The 19891-nt window shown below is 39.8% G+C and overlaps 1 protein-coding gene and 1 non-coding gene across 9 annotated transcripts in view; both read right to left on the reverse strand.

The window, feature by feature from the left end:
- NFIB (nuclear factor I B) overlaps positions 1 to 19891 on the reverse strand; it is a 230547-nt gene that overhangs the window by 146560 nt on the left and 64096 nt on the right. The gene's annotated exons all lie outside the window — the stretch shown is intronic.
- LOC132427801 (U6 spliceosomal RNA) lies at positions 5948 to 6057 on the reverse strand. Its single transcript, XR_009520006.1, has one exon. It is a non-coding gene; the product is annotated as a U6 spliceosomal RNA (small nuclear RNA).

The raw sequence follows: 19891 nt of genomic DNA on the forward strand, positions 1-19891 counted from the left end.
TAGGCGAGTCAGTGGTCTGGACCTCACATTGAAATCTCCTATCAAAACAATATCATACAAGGTGACTAGGTTTTCATACCAGCCCACAAAGCCCAACTCAACTCTGAATGCACTTCAGCTATGATACCAATAGTACCAACATGAAATTTGAGTCTAGGGAAGCTGGCTTGAAGACTCATGCCAAAGTGGAGAATAAGTCTCTATACAGTGAATTCATTCATTCAACAGACATTAATTGAGTACCCAGAGGCTACAGAGGGTCAGTTTTACATGTTCTAATTCTGGAATTAAAGAGACCTGATCTTTAAATATTAACTGGAGATAAAATAATGCCTTAAAAGAAATTTAAAAAAAGAAAGAAATAAGATAGGTAAAGTCCTCGGCACATAAAAGATGAACTAATTTTAGTTCCTTTCCTTCTTTCCCAAGAGACAAAAAAGAAAAGGGGGGCCGTAGCTTTCTCTATTTAAATTCCTAAAGAAAGCCAATCTTCACTTCCAAACCCTCTTCTCTCCCTGTGGGCACTCCCATCTCCCTGACACCCATCCTCCCAGGCACTGTGCCCCATGCCAGCCACCTTGGATTTCCCACTGTTCCAGTCACTAAAAGCATCACCTCTCAACCTAACCTTGTCCTCATTCCTGCAGCCACTAATGTCCACCAGGTGCTAAAAGAAAAGCAGATGATATGAATTTAAAACAATTGCTTTTGGTAATTGACATTTATTTTTTAAGAAAATGTCTGTCAATCCCAATGAATTTCTAATTAGTATAATGTTTCAGACAGTGTAAGAGTGATGTAAAAGAATTCAGGAAGACTATAATTGGAAGATGTTTGGGGACGGGGAGACAGCCATTCCTTTATTCCTTCAGAGTGAAGAAAATGCAATGAAGACTCATAGAGTTTTATGGAAACACAACTTCAAGGGGGCCCACATGGATTGGAATGTCCAAGAAGACTTCTATGTTGAAGGCCTTTCCTAGGATATAAGCCCCATGAGAGCAGGGATGTCATCTGTTCAAAGCAACCCTGAATCTCAAGGACCTAGAATAACTTCTGGTTGGCACTGAATTGAAAAAATGTGGAAAAAAGAAAGCACATTGGCTTAAATTTAGACCCTGACGAATGAGTAAAACTTAACTGGGACACATGGGATTAGTAGAAGTGAAGTCCCTTAGGTAGAAAAGAGTAGGGCTCTTTGGCAAATTTAAAGAAGAAAAAGGAGACTGTCAGAAGATGAGTCAGAAGCGCTAGGGAGAAAAGTAAGAAATGAATTTGGAGAGGTGGGCAAATGCCAGATCTGGCTGGGCCTTTCAGGATGTATAAGAATTTAAGACATTTTTTCAGAGACTGCCTAACTCCCTCATCTTGAGGCCCCAACTTGGACTGAATGTTCCACAGCCACAACATGTCTGATGCAGTGGCAGGGAGATTCTGGTGTGGGAGGCATGGAGGAAGAGCAGAAGCAGCCTCTGTATGTTAGGAAGATGAGTAACTCGAGCTATGCCTTTAGAGCTACCATACCTGTACTAGAACACATTGCTAATGAATAAATAGACCATGGATATTTGAGTCCTTGGCCTAAGGCTCTTCCATGAAGAAAAATCATACTTTGAGGCATTGTTTATATGTTCAGACTGCTTGCTAGCTAGCCAAGCATGCTGGGATAGTTCATTGAAAGAAAAACCTGAAAAATGAAAACATTGTACTCCTGAATCTCTCTCTCTCTCTCTCTCTGTGTGTGTGTGTGTGTGTGTGTGTGTGTGTGTGTGTGTGTGTGTGTGTGTGTCTGTGAGAGAGAGAGAGAGAGAGAGAGGGAGAAGGCGAGTGGGAGAGGGCAAGAGAGAGAGGGAGGGGGGAGAGAGAGAGAAGGGCAGAGAAAGAGAGACAGAGAGACAGAGAGAGGGAGAGAGAGGAAATTCTGTCAGGGGGCTGACTTTAAAAGAATGGAGGATTACACACTTCACTGTTCAAGGGTGACAGAGAGAAAACGAAGCTGGCACCAAGCAGGAAGCCCAATCCCGTCTGAATAAAACACTGCACATTTATGCAACGCCTGGTACCCGATCTTTTATCACAAACTATTTTGATTGCAAAGAGAGAAAAGCGCTAAGTAAAAATTATTTACTCTGGGTCTATTATGAAAAGAACAGATTAGCTCCCTAACACTTCGTTCTTTTTGAAGGTGTATTTTCTACCTTCCCGGTATGATTTATATTAATGAGAGGTTTAAAACAGGTTTTAACTTAAGAATGATTGCTGATGGTGAAGTGAGTAATTATACACCTTCTGACAGGACACGTGAATGGCTCATACAAGGGAACTGCATAACATGCCAAGCTAATCCTCCCTGCATAAAAAGGGAGAATACTTTGCAAGCTGGCCGATTTTAAGCTCCAGTTAACAAAAACCCTTTTTGTTGGAGCCTAAAACAAGAATGGGTTAACAAAAGCAAGGAGGAAAAAAGTCTCATTTTTTTCCCTTCTTCACAAAATATAGTATTACAGGACTTAAAAGTTTTGAAAGGCCACGATGCGGCTGAAAGACCTGAGAAAGGGGCAAGGTCTGGGCCAACAACGACAAACCGAAAAGAACGCAAGGAAAACCAGAACCTCTTATCAGTAGGGAACGTTATGATGTGACGTTGTTGTTTAATTTTTTATTTTTAACGAGTTAAAGGTGTAGCGACAGGGAAGGCGCCAACACTCTCTGGCTAGGTAGAGATGAAACGGGTTCATGGATGTTATAAAGGAAAAATCTTAAGCCATGGTGGGCGAGTCAACAGTGTGTGTGCCATTTCTGCATGGCTGCGTTTTTCTCATACAAGAGCCACTTCTGGACAATAACAAGACCCCTAAAGCATCTGCTTAGGGATTACGACCTGGCTACACTGAGAAATGCTCAGTTAACACAGGGCGGCCGTGGGCTTAACTCTGTGCGTGCCTGGCCTGCCCACCACCAAACACACAAAATGCACAGTGGTCCGAGATGCTCTCTGAAGAAGACACTCAGCTGTTAGCATCACTCACCCGCTCAGGGAAAGGCAAGGAAGAAATAAAAGCCACCACATTTACTCCACATAATGGGAATTGAGAAAAGGAAGACTGGAAGACAAAGGTTAGCAGGTGAAAGGAAGGAAGCCCAGAGGTCCATTGAACGTCTTAGAGGGCTAGGGATCAAGTCTTACTATTATATTCTTTTCTAAGATGGACATCACCTTAGAAATTTTCAAAGTAGAAATTTAACAGACTCCTTATACTCCTATGTCTCGTAAATGATTCCTAGAATCCTAAATTTTGACAAGTTCCTAAGATGAGTTGAACTCTTCGTCCTACTTTACTTAAATATTTAGAGGGATTCATTGGCCGCTGTGGTGTCTTCTGCACCTACAGGGAGCTATGATCACAGAAGTCAGGAATGCCCCCACCTACTTGCAGGGTCCCCGGACACAGAGCCCAGGGCTGCCAGGTCTCCTCTAGCAAACTGACACGCCCAGCAGGACAGGTCAAGGGGGCAGGCCTGCCTCTGGTTCCTTCCTTCTGCATTTGCTCTTGACAGGACAGAGCAGAAAGTCTTCACTTTTTAAGAAAGCCAAGGCAAAGAACAGGAAGCTGAAGTTGTGGCATTTCCTAAACTAACTGTATTACTACTGCTCTTCAAAAGATCCTTTATACACATGTGGTTTAACCCTAAAGATAGTAAATCATGTTGAAATTGTGATATCCACACAAATATAGCTTTAAAAGACTCTTACCAAATGCAAATAATAAGTAAATCATTTCCATTCCTTCATGGGTAACTGGAAACTGAAATTTCTAGATGTGGAGGGATTTCTCAGAAAGTGATCCCCAGAATTTTCATGAAAAACATTTAACAATTTACCATAAAGAGGTTTGAGGTTCAGCATTCAGCTCTTTTGCTGTTATTCTTTAATATCTGTTTGCAAACTGCATATATTGCAAAGTGAGCCTATATACCAGGCAGAATTAACTAGTACTGTGAGCTGAAATATTTCAGTTTAATTAGAGTCCATCAATTTTGATCCGAAATAATGAGCAGAGGACACTTTCGTCATCATTAGCACTCATTCCAATACTCAAAAGGAAAATTGTTCTGAAATGTATACATCTTCTTACATATTTAAAGCATCTATTGATTATAATTACCAAAACAAAAGTCAAGGGCAATGCTTTTTTATTATGTTATACGTCAAGGAAAGATGCTTAGAGAACTTCTGTAACCCTTGGAAACACAGCACTGGAGCCTGGAGTCTTTTGACTCACTGACTCACTGTCAAACCTAGGAGAAATTATCCTGCAGTAAAATGTCAGAGGATTACTCTCTAGATTGGATGGCAGAGAGATTAGAGTTCTCAGCATCAGAAACATTACAAAATGCACGTGCCAGAAAAGTACATGCAATAAAAGTACTGGGAACAAGAACCCATTAACTGCAACATGTAAGAGAGAAGCTACCGCTTGATGTAGCAGGATAAGAAGGAATGAGACTGGGGAGAAGAGGCATGCAGGGATATTATTAATCTATTTTTAAATTTTTGTTTCTTTATTCATACATTCATTTAAAATTTTTATTTAATTATTTTAAATCTTATTCAAATAAATTTAAACAAAATTTTATTTCTTAAACTGGGTGATGCATGCAAGAGTTTGTTGAAACATTTCTATTTTTGTATGTCTTAAATATTTCAAAATACATTTTTAAGAAACTGAACCAAGGGAATTAGAATAGGAATAATGAGGTGAAATCACCGGATCAAAGAATTGTAGGGAAAAAAGTAGCTTCAAGGATGTACACTTGGTCTCTCTGAACAGACCAAGAACAACCTAATATTTTCAACTTTAAATCTTCTACTATAATCAGGGTTCAGATGCGGCAGTCTTAGTATGCAGGCCTTCACAACTGGTAGGAGCTTAAGAAATATATGTCTATAGATGATAATGATAATTTTACTCAAATAGGACATTACGGAGAATGTTAGATGCTTGAAAATCAATATAAAGAACAAACACTATGTCAGAAAAAACAACCTCACGTATAGTGTAAGAGCCTCCAATGGAAACTTATAAGGAAGACTGGCAGACTGATTCTTTTGAGAAATTCCTAAAACAATGTTTTTGCAGATTTGCCTATTGAAGCTTTACCTTTACTGACCTTCTTTCCAATCCTGAGCTCTCTCTGAGTCTTCATACATGCTGTTTCCTCTTCCTGGAATACCACTGCCCTTCCCCTGGTTAACTTTTGTTTTTTTTCTTTTTTTAACATCTTTATTGGAGTATAATTCCTTTACAATGGTGTGTTATTTTCTGCTTTATAACAGAATGAATCAGCTATACACATACATATATCCCCATATCCCTTCCCTCTTGCATCTCCCTCCCACCCTCCCTATCCCACCCCTCTAGGTGGTCACAAAGCACCGAGCTGTTCTCCCTGTGCTATGCAGCTGCTTCCCACTAGCTATCTATTTTACGTTTGGTAGTGTATATATGTCCATGCCACTCTCTCACTTCATCCCAGCTTACCCTTCCCCCTCCCCGTGTCCTCAAGTCCATTGTCTACGTCTGTGTCTTTATTCCTGTCCTGCCCCTAGGTTCTTCAGAACCATTTTTTTTTAATTCCATATATATGTGTTAGCATACGGTATTTGATTTTCTCTTTCTGACTTACTTCACTCTGTACGACAGTCTCTAGGTCCATCCACCTCACTACAAATAACTCAATTTCGTTTCTCTTTATGGCTGAGTAATACCCCATTGTATATATGTGCCACATCTTCTTTATCCATTCGTCTGTCGATGGACACTTAGGTTGCTTCCATGTCCTGGCTATTGCAAATAGTGCTGCAATGAACACTGTGATACGTGACTCTTTTTGAATTATGGTTTTCTCAGGGTATATGTGCAGTAGTGGGATTGCTGGGTCATATAAAAATGTGGAATGCTTTACGAATTTGCATGTCATCCTTGCGCAGGGGCAATGCTAATCCTCTCTGTATCGTTCCTATTTTTTTAGTATATGTGCTGCCGAAGCAAGCACCCCTGGTTAACTTTTATTCTGGCCGCCTTCACTGATCTGGTGTATGCATCTGTCTCTTTTCTGTCCCTGTAAGATTCTATATTTCAACACCATAACTTTCCCCATACTTTCATCAGACTTGACTGACTGTCTCCCTATATCCGTACCCTACAGTTACTTGAGGTACTAATTTCCATAAAGTCAAGAACTGTGTCAGTCTTCTTCATCTTTGCATTTCCACTATCCGTACTACTACTGAGTGGCTGGCTGAATGAACTCTATGACTATTCTAAAATCTTTCCACTTTCTTCTTCAATTTAAAGGATACACAGAATGCTCCCATGTACAATATATTCATTCTCTAACACCAGGAAGTATATAGGTATGTAAATCTATGTGCATATCAATATATATGATTGTCAGATGAAAAGTTACACAGAACAAATAACTTTCTTATACAGCTTGACTGATAATATACTAAGGTATGTGTTGAACGTTGAAAGCAGCTGTTGACACTAGTTTTTTAGGAAATAATCACTAAGTCTCTACAGTTTATTTCTTTAAATTCAAGCTCCGAAAAGTTAAAAAAAAAAAAAGATCTGGTGTTCATGGGATACCATTTAAAACTTGGGAGGCAGCCTGATGGAGTAGAATGCGTTCTGTATTTAGGAACTCAGTTCTTCTGGACTGCTCCTTACCTAGCCTAGGTGATTCTTTTAGTGCCAAAGGCCTCAGGTTCCTTATCTGTAAATGATTAGATTAGATAACAAGGGCAACAACCAATATTTATACAGCTGTTAGTTGATGACTTTGACATATGCTATCTCATCCTAAAAGACCCCTCTGGGTTTTCATGTGCTGTGATGTCAGTTTTACTCAAAACTATTATTTGGTTATATGCCATTTACCAAACTAAATCCAAGAAGTAAATTTGTTCAGATAATTAATTTCTTATTAAAAAAAAAAGCACTGTTGTACTGCAATAGCTAGAATGACTTAAAATGTAATGTTGAATAACAATTAGGTGCTAAATCCCCTTCAAAGAACCGACCTACCTTTCGTTTTGCCGCTCACCGGAAGCATCACTGGGACCTGCCTGATAGTAAAGATCAAGGGGCTGGCTTTATTTGCCCAAGGAGAAAGAATCAGTCACCTCTGCAGGAAGGGTTCTGTCAAAAAGAATGCCTGTCCCTACTAGACTGCACCGCTTCTCCCCAAGGCTTGAACTTGAACTACTTAACTCTACAATACTCATAGAGTTTTTAATGTAATTACTACTGAAAGCTCAATGCATTTATTTAAACTCAAATTAAAGAGTAAATGACTAATTTCCCCAAAGCAGGTTTTGATAGAAGAGAGGAGTCAGCTCCGTGAGTGTCTGGCCTCTAGTATGAAGACTACACTGGGTATTTTTTAAACGCAAATTTAAACCATAAAAGTAATACCGTAGTAATCACTCTACCTCCATCTTGCATCCCTACAACAAAGCTTCTTCACAAAGATATACATATACATTATAGATAACAATTCTACATGGAACTGCTCACTAACAGCTAAAGTAAACTGGTATCCTTATGAATGTAAGGTCCTCTGTACTGTTGATTGTAGCTACTGCTTTTGAATTTATTTTCCAAAACTGACTGACCACAAAATAAAACCATCTCTTTACAACTTCTCTTTTTCCTTATGTTTGCAGTCTCCAGAGGAAGACTCCATAATTTCATCTTGAGAACTTCCTTGTCAGTAATCGTTAGTGATGGAGACAGAAATTAAAATTGATTATTTGAATTCTACAAGCTGCTTATGCTCACAATTATCATAAAACTATGTTATACCCAAAATGCCCTCATCCTCTGGGAATGTGGGTGAGGGGTTTCCATGAAATAGTCCATTTATGTTTCTCCAGGTTTAGGCCAATGTATGTAGAGTTGTATGGAAACTTAAAAACACATTCTTCTTGGCTGGATTAACCGAGGCAGGAAGTCACTATCCTCTCTTAGTAGACCAAACAATTCTCACTTCATCGCTAGAATTAAATTCCAGAGAATTTTTTGGATTCTATTTAATGAATGAGGATATATTTTTCATGTGGTGTCATTGTTTTACTACTTCCCATGTTTATTTGGACAGATTCAAGCGCTGGGTAGGAAATGTATTGGTTGGCAACTTCAGTTTTGGAAGAGAAAGTAAACACATGCTGATTAGCAAACAGTAAACTCTACTGTGTTTAATTTTGGCTTCTCTTAAAAAAAAAAAAAAACACAAAAAAACCACTATTTGGTGTTGTGTTCCAAGTAGGAGCATTTGTCCCTAAGTTCTTTCCTAACCCCTTACTGGAGGGCTTCCAGAATTACTCTCATTTTTTTCCCTTCTTCCCCTAACACCAGTGGCAAACGCCAACATTATTTAAGAAAATACTTGTACATATGGTATCCTCCTAGCACAGATTTGCCATCCAGTTGAACAGTAGGGCCACTAACCCACACAAACTAAACTGCAAAATTATGAACTGCATAAACATAAACAATTATTTCCAGCTCTGATACATTCAAGGTAAAATCACACTTCAGAAAATCCCAGAAAGGCTACTGACTGAAAACTATCAGGTCTGAGAATTGAAGGTGGTAAATATGACAATAAGTTAGAATTTCAAATGCTCTCTTTAGAGCCAACTTCTTTCATTTATCTCATTCACTTGCTTTACTACAGCCGCCAAATTATCCTTCAAGTTTAAGTTTATCCTTAAGCTTATCCTTAGCTCTCTCCTCGTCTATCCTCAGAGGCTCATTACAAGCAATATCACCGAAAAAGTGTCCAGGAACAGCACATACACGGAAAATCCTGAGTATCTAAGATATATCCCTGCCCATCGGGCACAGACCCTTTTCATTATTTCAGAGCTCCGTTTCATAAAAGAAAATTCATGTTTGATCTTTTATTCCTCATGATTAAAGCTCACTTACCATTCTTCAACTTCCCATGATGCCTCTGAGGTATGCAAAATGTTGTCCCCACTCATCCAATGGGAAAGCCAAGGCACCCAGAAGCTATATAACTGGTCAAACGGCCCAGTAGAAGAGGTAAGCGCCATCTCTATCAGGTCTACGTTGTTCATTCAACAGGCATTATTGTGAATCTGCCAGGTTCTGCATTGTGCTAGGTACTAGACCTATGTTCTATTATGTTCTAGGCCCAGGCAAAAGAGTGCTAAATGATGGAAGTTCCAACCCACATGAGGCTAACAGCTGGTGGGGGTGAGAAGCAGTAAACCAGGAAACAGGTGAATATAAAATATGCCAGGGAGCTATAGGGTGAACAGTCAAGCAGAGTAAGGGAAAAGAGGCTTGGAGGAGGGAGCAATGGATGGAGTGGTGGGAGAAGGCCTCTCTGAGCATACCTCTGAATGAGGTGAGGGGACAAGCCCTGCAATGATCTGGGGAGAAAGGCTTACCCAGCAGCAAGAACAGGGAGAGCAAAGTGCTGGAGGAGTGGCGAGAAGGCCAGCGCTGCGGATGCTAAGAGAGCAGGGGGAGTGTGACCTGGGCAGGAGAGGGAGGCAGTGGCCAGGGCTTACAGCCCCAGGAAGTCACCATGAGATGGGGAGACTGCAAACAAGTGAGACTAAGCTAGAGAGAAAGAACCAGGGTGATGAGTTTGATACATAAACTCGTAATTAAAATGCACTGCATGAAAAGGAGGGGGATGCTTCTCTCTGCCATCAGGTGGAGACTATATAAGCACAAACACACAGAATGGCCCTGGTCTGAATTTTTTACATGCTAGGAAACATTTTCACGCTGGCTGATCCCATCAAATACAAAGAAGTGGCTCAACAGCATCCAGTACCTAAGAGAGACCCAAAGCATTTCCTTCTGTAAAGCTCTGCAGCTGAGGGCTTACATCCGCCTGGTCCAATCAGTTCATTTCCAAACAAAGGTAGGAAATGGCTGCATCCTAGGATTTCATTGTGGGCTCATGAGTCAGTGCTTTGGAACTTGGTGTCTTTGGGAGTGAGTGTCTATTCTTCACGTCTCTTGCCACAGGGGGAAAAAGGTACAGATAAACAGTAACACAACTTCACCCTACTGAGATACGAATCTGTGGGCTTTTCCACCCCTTCTCAAAAATAAATGAATGAATGACCGAAATTCAGGTCCTTCTTGTTTTTTTCTTTCTCTCTCTCTTTTGTTTCCTAATTCCCAGCTCTCCCATGTGTTTCCTAAACAACATAAAGTCAACTGATGGTGAAAGTACACCACATGGTAATTATTTAAAGGCTGTTATGTTAGACCATGAAGTTTAAAAGAAATTTGTATTCTATAAAAGTGGCCAATAATGTATCCCATGACATAGGGATCTAAGAATGAAAATTAAGAAATCTGTTGTAAAGAACAAAACGATTCCCCATGATTTAACCCAAAAGATCTGTGGTATTTTACTTTCAAAATGTTAGAACAGTAATTTAACTTTGAAAACTATTTTTTATAGAACGGTTGCAAAGAAAACAATATATAAATTGTAAGTGTAAAGTAAGCAAAGGAGAAAACAGTGTGTGTGTGTGTGTGTGTGTGTGTGTGTGTGTGTGTGTATTTTAGGAATATTATTCTAAATAAAAAAAGCTTCAGAGGTATACTTAACCTACAGGCTATTTTCTTCAGGAAAAAGTACATTATAGTAACACCTGGATTGACACAGCACTCCTATTTCTGATGAAAGTTATAGAAGGAACTATGTACTGTATCTGATCTAATATTAGAAGTCACTTATGATCTATGATGGAAAAGGGAAAGAAAATAAGATGAGGAAGCAAGGTTTAAACGAGAATGAGAAAGGGGCCCCTGGTCTAACATAAATATATTATAAGCATATCAATCCACAGACCAGCCAAATTAATTTATATATAACGATATACTTGTGATCAATGTGACGTAACCACAAGAAACTTACATGATTATACCGAGAAAGTTCAGAAACAGGATCTTTCCATCTAAGCAAAGTAAAAATTATTTTCATAACATTGGAGAAATCTGGTGTTTTCTAGTCAGGCAGAATGGATTATGAAAACAATAAAAAGAGTCTCCAGAGAGACAGAGTGAAAGGGTTTCTGTGTTAAGGAGAATATTACACTTCACTTTTCCAATGTGGAAATAAACTGAGAAAAACTGAGGGGCAAAGGTGAGAATGGAGAAAAATAAAATCCCCAAAAAAAAGAAAAAAAGGAAAAATGTAATCATGAAACAGGACTATAGTCTTAGCTTATATTAGTTTTTGTCCTTCCATTAAAAATTATACCTTAAAGTTCATTCCTCTTGACTATATTGCCAATTTCTCAAATACACCGGTAAAGTTCCAAAATCTCATTAGACATATAAATTACATGGATAAAGGTTCTTGTATAGCCTGTGGAAACATTTTAAACTTCTTGTGTAATATTATTTGCTTCAGCAAAATTGGGCCTAAAGTTTGGAAAAATTCCTAGAGAGTGAAACATGCCCCCCTCCCTTCTCTCTCTCTCTTTCTCTCTGGATAGTATTACCCTACTACATACCCAGCCATATATCTTTACACTCCAATTTCCTACCTATTCCCCTATCCATACATGTATAATGCTTCCATTTTGAAGCATATGGCTGGGGAGCCAAAAGAATTTAAATTGCCTTCAAAATGTGCATCGCATTATAAATGGTGTGAAAAAAGATCTCACTATTCAGCTCTCAACTTGGAGCATAAAGCAAAGAGGAAGCAACACAAGACTGCTTCAAACTTTATCCAAAAACTCAACAGCTTCACTTGTTTATAGAGGTACAAAAAGTATGCGACACAGTTTATAAAACAAGAATGGCGTACTGTAGGCAAAAGTAAAGTTAAAAGCAAAGTATAGTAACAGCCCTATCTCGTTACAAACACTTGGCAGAGTGTCTAAAGTACCATGGTCAAAAACACGATACTGTCTGAGCTGAACTTCTGCCAGAAAGCACTCCCTAAGTCCAAGTCTCTTTAGCCATCATCACTACCTCATTTGGCAATCTCTCCCACGCCTCAGTTCATCTACTCAAAATTACTCCACAGAAACACAGAAAGCAGACAACCTCTCTAGCTATACAGGCTCTAAGTATCACAATGTGGTAGCACTGGCAAGTGACAGTGTAAGATGCAGTGCTAAGGTTAGGAAGCCAGGACCAACTACACTGTATCCTCAAAGCTAATTTGCATATCAAGTTGAGCTGGGCTGTCTTAATTTTTGGTAATCCAGGGTTTCTTCCCTACTCTCGCAGTAATTCCAAAGGGTCTTTCTGAATCACAGCAGCTGAGAAAGAAGGCATATGGTAAGAATACACTCAGGCACCAAATATATTGTAGGCAAGTGAGGAGCAAATGTATTCAGAAGTAACCTTCCATTTAACCATTCCAGGCAGAGCTTCTGAATAATTCCAGATCAGCAAAGACTGCAACCCTAGCTATATATGCATGGCATACCAGGCAATACCAAGGCTAGGGAAATGTCAAGACTTAGGTAGTAAGTCGATAAGCAGAATATGTCAATACGGGCATCTACATCTACACTTGGCATTTATAACGAAAAACATGGCAATGTATAAGACAAAAGTACAAACGTGGCAATGAAAAGATAAGTGATGGGAGAGGAAGAGCTGCATGAATTATTAATATTCTTTGGGCATGGTGGGACTGGCTTCCAAATTTTTCTTTAATTCACTGTTCTCCTAGCATAGTAAATAATTCAAAAACACAGATATTCTGATCTTAAGTTTACAGCTTGCCATATTTCCTAGAAAATAAACAATAATTAACAAATTTCACGGTTGTCCACCCCTACCCCCTTCTCTTCAAGAAACTTTATACTTTGAAATGTAGATGCATAAACTACTTTTGGATCAGGGCTCACAAATATGTTTCCAAAGGAATAATATGTACAGGTTAGTCTGGTATATACCAGATGTAAGAAAAAGCAAATTCACAACCAGAAATATCAGTATTTAACAGAAAACTATATTTTTAATTAAATCTCATTCTTCCTCTCCTTACAGATCTAAGAAAGATCTAAGAACAGATCTAAGAACAGAATCTAAGAAAACCAATCACAAGTATAATTTTTTTGACTTTTACCTGAAAAAGAAAAATTCAATTTGACTCATGAATCTAGGTTTCCTATATACATAAGGTTACAGAGATAATAAGATGGTCATCTATAAACTGGCTTCTCTGAGTGGGCCTCCTACCATATGCTGATATTCAACAAAAAGCATCTGTATGAAAAGACCAGAAAATTGCAAATGTAGAACTTACAAGGTAAACTAGGCAGAAAAAGGCTGCAAAGCCCAGGTCTCCATCAGATGCTTAACATGTTAAGCCTCGATTACCAAAAACTTGAAGAATTCTCAGTAAGCATAACTAGTGAGTCTTCACTTATCAAACCATTCTACATGCAAAGTAAGCACATTACCTGCACATTGAAATCATTTATGTGTTCTTTTCTCAGATATTAGAACATGCATGAGAGTATTACAAACAACCTACAAATCCCCCCTCTCTCTAGAAGTCTTAAAAGTCTAAAGTTTGTGTTGTATTTATCTTTTCCTACTCAAGCCTACAAGGATTTGGTCAGACTTATAAAAGTTATTAAGAAAAGTCCTGCAGGAAGAAATAGATCGAGGATTCAGATCACCCATGCCTAACCTTTTCAGGGCACCATGATCTCTCCCCTTGTGCTCTACGTCAGAGATGTAGTGAAAGCCAAGTTTTAATGTAGAATTTAATAAAAATTGATTAAGCATCATGGAGCACAAACAAAGTTACTCCATAAATCTTTCAGCCCTTTTTGTTCTAGGAAGAAAGGAAGCACTGTCTGCTGAAGCAGATGACAGATGCTGGCTTAAAGATAAGTATTATTTATACTTCTGTACCAGATTTCTTCTTATGCATATCTTATCATGCATGGGTATATGATCAACAAAGCAATTTTGTATCAGTCCGAGACGTTCGAATGTACCCTGGCTCCATGGGAATGCGTTCACGAGTTCAGGCCTAGGGTTCAATTAAACCAAGGTGGAGAGGGAAGAAAGTTTTGAAAGAAAACCAAATATCAAGATGGTTGTTATTTGAAATGTTCTTTCACACACAGGCTAATGAATATATATGCACTGAAAATAACTTTGTTCTGAACATATGCCTATGCATTTTAAATAAACGATGCATGTTGGAAAGATAAGAGGGTTTACCAAATCTAACCACATCAAGTTATCTCTATATTAAACTGCAGTTATTTGCACAGTATGTTGGTAAGAAGACAGCACCTTGAAAGAAATCCAGTACTTACATAAAGAGATCACGGATTTAACCAAGTTTGCGAATATTTTAGTCATCAAGTCTACAGTTTAAAAACTTAAAATCTCATTCTTTCTCTCTCTATAGACACAGAAACTATGAAAACCAATCACGTGATGAAAATTCCAAGAGGTTTTCTGACTTCTAACAGAGTGAGGATAGCCAACGATTGGAAAGAGCAGTAGAAACTATTTACCTTACCTTTTAAAAAAAGATCATGTTCTGCATTATAAGGTGCTTGAAAGTGCAGAATCTGGCATGTGACTCCAAAACAAATGTAACTGAGAAAGAGAAGCCACCAGGTGGATAAAAAACAGCAATCACAGCTGTCTTGACCTTCCTTCTCTACCCCAATTCCTGACCCCTTCCAGGATCTAGATTAAGGGTAGGCTTTCCCTTTGTTGCTTTTTTTTTTGAGGGAAGATAAACTGGACATAAATGAGTCTTCAAGTGCAGCCAGAAAATCAATCTATGGTTAGATTCACCTAATTAAGGTTCAAAAGTCAAACAAATGAACAAACTTGCGTTCATCCATTTCTTTATATGGTATCGTATTGTCCTTCATTTCCCTCACCATACTTCTTCTAACAGTTCTTTCTGAGAAATCTCAACCTAACCTCAGATGGCCTGAAAGCTGGAGATACTCACCCACTCAAAGGCCAGGAAACCACAAGTGCTAAGGCTCGGGTGAGAGTAATTGTCTGGGTGAGCCCAGAACAGAATCCTTGCTGCTCAAAGGTGTCCTGCACAAGGACCAGATGAAGCCACAGCTACAGCTGCAAACATACATCAATGCTTTAACCTGACACCAAGAGCAAAATTAAACTGTCTGGTTTCTTAGAAATTACTGTATAGATATCTCTTGAGAACTAGCAATGCACTAAAATAGGATACACAAATCAGTACTTTTATGTGGTAATACTAATCTATCACATGCAATAATTTTTCTTTCCTGAATTATATATGAAAATACATCAATAAGAGTGCAGCAATTATGAACCAATATTTTCAGGAATTACTACTGTGTACGTGTCTTAAGCATACAACGCAACATGAAATCACTAAACCACAGAACTGCTAGAAATATCCAGGTTTCTCTTTCCAGTTAAACAATGCCCTTTACTATATAAAAAGTCAGGTTGTAGGGGAAATGGTAGAAAAGGGTTATTTTTAAATGACCTTACAACAGAAAATAAAGTTAAAATATACACCACATATGTATAACTGCATCACTTCGTTGTACACCTGAAACTAACACAACATTGTAAATCAACTATACTTCAAAATATGTATGTGTGTGTAGACATATATGTGTATGTGTGTGTATACATATATATATATATATATATATACCATATACTAGTGCAGTTGGATGGATATATTTTCAATCAGCTGATTTAAATGATACAAGTTCAAAAAAATGTAAATCATCCACTTATCTTCTCACCCAAGTAAGAGAGAAAGAATTACATGTCTTTTGAGTTAATGGGGATGACTACAGTTAAGTTTGTTTCTTTGTTTGTTTTTTTTTAACATCCTTATTGGAGTATAATTCCTTTACAACGGTGTGTTAGTTTCTGCTTTATAACAAAGTGAATCAGTTATACATATACATATGTTCCCATATCTCTTCCCTCTTGTGTCTCTGTCCCTCCCACCCTCCCTATCCCACCCCTCTAGGTGGTCACAAAGCACCGAGCTGATCTCCCTGTGCCATGCGGCTGCTTCCCACTAGCTATCTATTTTACGTTTGGTAGTGTATATATGTCCATACCACTCTCACACTTTGCCACAGCTTCCCCTTCCCCCTCCCCATATCCTCAAGTCCATTCTCTAGTAAGTCTGTGTCTTTATTCCCGTCTTGCCCCTAGGTTCTTCGTGACCTTTTTTTTTCCTTAGATTCCATATACAGTTAAGTTTTGCAAAAAACTTTAATCTCTATACTATCCTGCAGAATTCCCCCCCCCAAAAAGTAAAATCAAATAACTGCTTAGTATGCTCTGCGGTATTTGTAAGTTCGCAAAGCATGCCTAGTTCCAATGCTCAGCTGTTTGGCCTTGGATAAATTATCCAACCTCTCAGTTTGAATTTGCAAGTCTGCTTAAGGATAACAGGCTTAAGGTCTGAATTAAATGAGATGCAGGAAAAGCATTTAGCAAAATACCTGGAACATAGCAAGCACTGAGAAAACAGTAAGTACTGTTATTATTATTCTTGCTACTATTGTTCTTCTTACTATTAAAGAATTCATGATAAAACTCACTGGCCAGACAGGTCTAACATGTGCCCCTTCTCTCATCTCTTTGATTCTATGACATTGAGCTGTCGTGATTCTCCTCCTACTTCTGGGACTTCTACTTCCATTCTCTTTGTTAATCCCAGTGCTTCTACCATTTCCTTAAAAGTCAGCCTTCCCCAAAGCTACATCCTTGGCCCACTTTCTCACCCTCTGCAGTGGCAATCAAACCCTTGGCTTCAAAGGTCTGAGATAACAACAAAGCTGTATTTTCATTTGTCTACCAGACATCACCACTTGGAATGTTCCTAAGTAACCAAAACACCAAACTCATTCTCTCACCTCCAAATTTTGCATCTTTCATGCTCCTTGTCTCTGTTGAGGGAACTGACATTTACCAAGATGACCAAGTTAGAAACCTCAGGGTCATCCCCAATTCCTCTTCCTATACCCATAGCGTGTCCCCCCTTTCTAGTCCTACCAATGCAGCCTTTTCCATGTGCTTGCTTCTCTCCTGATTTTCACAGTAGCCCTAGTGCAGCTTGGTTGTTGTGTTCAACAAATATGAATAGAGCACCAACGATGTGCCCAGCACTGTCCACTTTGAATGCAAAATAGAACAGAACAAAACAAAACAGGAAAAAAAAAACCCATGCAAGCCCTTCTGTCAAGGTTCTTTGTGTCAAGTAGTGGGAGAGATTTGTAAACACATAATTATACTATGATGTTATACAAGCAATAACAGACCCACGTAAACTATAGAAGGAGGGCACAAGAGGGAGAGACTATTCTATTTGGACAGGTCAGGAACACCTTTAGCGGGGACACTGCTCCAGAACAATGTTTTGAGGGTGAATGGGAGTTTGGTGGGTACACAAAGAGAGGGAAAGGCACTCTATGTGGCAGGAACAGCATGTGCTAGACCTCCAACTTTAGGCTCTCTAGGCTCTCTATATTTTAAAACTGTGCCTGGCCAAAGCCCAGGTCTAACTATGATACTTCCCCTTTTCCATAAGGCCTTCCAGGGCTTTCCACTCTAGAATAAAATCCAGATGGGCAGGTAACTGAGGGACTCCAAATTCTGATTCAATTAGCTGGGAGACAGCTTCCACTGGTCTCCATACCCCCTTCCTTGGGTACAGCAAGTTCTATCATATAGGACTGTGTCCCAGCCATCAGATAGGCCTCTCTGCCCTGTATCTTGTGAAATCCCATTTATCCTGTGATACCAAGATTCACTTTTCTGAAGCCTTCCCTGCCCAGCTGACCCTGGATTATTTCTTCCTCTGAGTTTTCAGACGCTTTGTTAATACCTCTATTTCTATACATCTCACATCTGGATTTGTAGAGTGAATACCCACATGTTTGTCACATCATTTTCTAAAATCTGTTGCTCTAACTGGGAACTTCAATGAGTAACTGAAAATCACCTTGCCCCAAATTAATAAATGAGTATCAGGAAATACCCTAGGGACTTCCCTGGCAGTTCAATGGTTAAGACTCCATGCTTCCACTGTAGGGGGCCCTGCATGCTGCCTGGCATGGCCAAAAAAAAGGGAAATATCCCATACCAAGCCCTCTTATTCAGTGCCGTTAACAGATGTAAAGGGTTAGAGGGACATAGCAATGCAGATGTGTGGTTCATATAAAACCACTAATATCCTACTGCCATGGACTGAACTGGGTCTCCCCCAAATTCATATGTTAAAGCCCTAAACTCTGATGTGGCTATATATCAAGACAGGGCCTTTATGGAGGTAATTAAGGTTAAATGGCGTCATACGGGTGGGGCCCTGATATGACAGGATTAGTGTTCTTTTAAGAGGAGACCCTAGAGAGCTAGCTCTCACCCTCTGACACATGAGGACACAGCAAGAAGGCGGCCACCTGCAAGCCAGGCAGGGAGCTCTCACCAGAACCCGACCATACAGGCACCCTGATCTCTGACTTCCAGTCTCCAGGACTGTGAGAAAATAAGTATCTGTTGTTTAAGCCACTCAAGCTCTGGTATTTTGTTATGGCAGCAGGACCTAAGACACATACCCTGGTCAAAAGAACTTGAGCAATCCAGGATTAAATGGTGGGACTGATTTTTCAAATGTCTGGTGTGATGCTCAGTATATATAACTTTTCAAGCAGACCAATTAATCTCCCAACAGTAACAGTTTTGTCACCAATTTACAGACAGAGGAGACTAAGGGTGTGAGGATTTCCATGAGTCATCCAATAATCCAGTGAGAGCCGGTGCCCATACTGGAACAGAATTCTAAAGTCCTGGCTTTCAAGACCTTGCCCTGGAAGAGAAGCCTACTCTACGTCCACAGAAAAATGTGCCAGTGATCTAGGCATAAGTGGCACGGCTCTGCACTGCCTCAGGCCCGGAGGGCTACCTGACACGGCCTGGGCACTGTTGCAGGGCAACATGACAATCGGGGATCTGATGTCTCCAAAGCATGGGCTTTGGCGTAGGAAAGATGGGGGCTGAAGCCTGCCTCCACCACTGACTAGCTGTTTAGCTTCAAACCAGTTATACAGTCTCACTAGATGTCAGTTTCCTAGTTTATTAAAGGAGGATTTTAATACTTACCTCGTAGGGTTATTGTGAATATCAGAAGTAAGATACAGAAGGATACAGCCCGCTGCCTGACACAGAGTCAAGACAATACTTAGCTGGTACCAAGCCTCGCTGTCACCTCATCAACAATTTCACTCCCACCTAAACTGAAAGCAAGAATAGGTGATTTACCTCTTCTTATCTATAGTGGGATTTCTGCCTATTTGTTTGTTTGGTTTGGGTGTTGACTGTACACCATTTACGACTTCCTGGTAGTAATATCAATAATTTTCCTCCGGGGGCCACTCACCCACCCCCCGTCTGCGATCATGTCCCTTAGGTGTCCTGTCTTCATCCCCCTAGCTCCAAGAGCAGGCAGGCGAGTAGGCCTTGCCAATGACCATGCTGTACCAATTCAGTGACTGGCTCAGGGGGCTGGATGAGAGCCAGCCCAGGAACTTTTGCTGGAACTGTTGAGAAGGGATCACTTTCCTTCCCACTGGAGGCGCTCAGCTGATGGAAGGTAAACGTGCAGCTCTCCACCATGAAGGGGGAGCCTGCCCAAGAAGGAAGGTAACCAAGACAAGAGCGTCGGAAGGGAGTCAGAGAACCTTCCTTGTTACATCTTCAGAGGACCTGAATCAAGCTACACCTGAGGATGCACTGAACTTTTCAGTTAACATCAGGCAGTAAATTCCCTTTCTCGCTTCAGCTTGTACGAC

Source organism: Delphinus delphis, chromosome 6 (genome assembly GCF_949987515.2).
Source record: "Delphinus delphis chromosome 6, mDelDel1.2, whole genome shotgun sequence".
Lineage (NCBI taxonomy): Eukaryota > Metazoa > Chordata > Mammalia > Artiodactyla > Delphinidae > Delphinus > Delphinus delphis.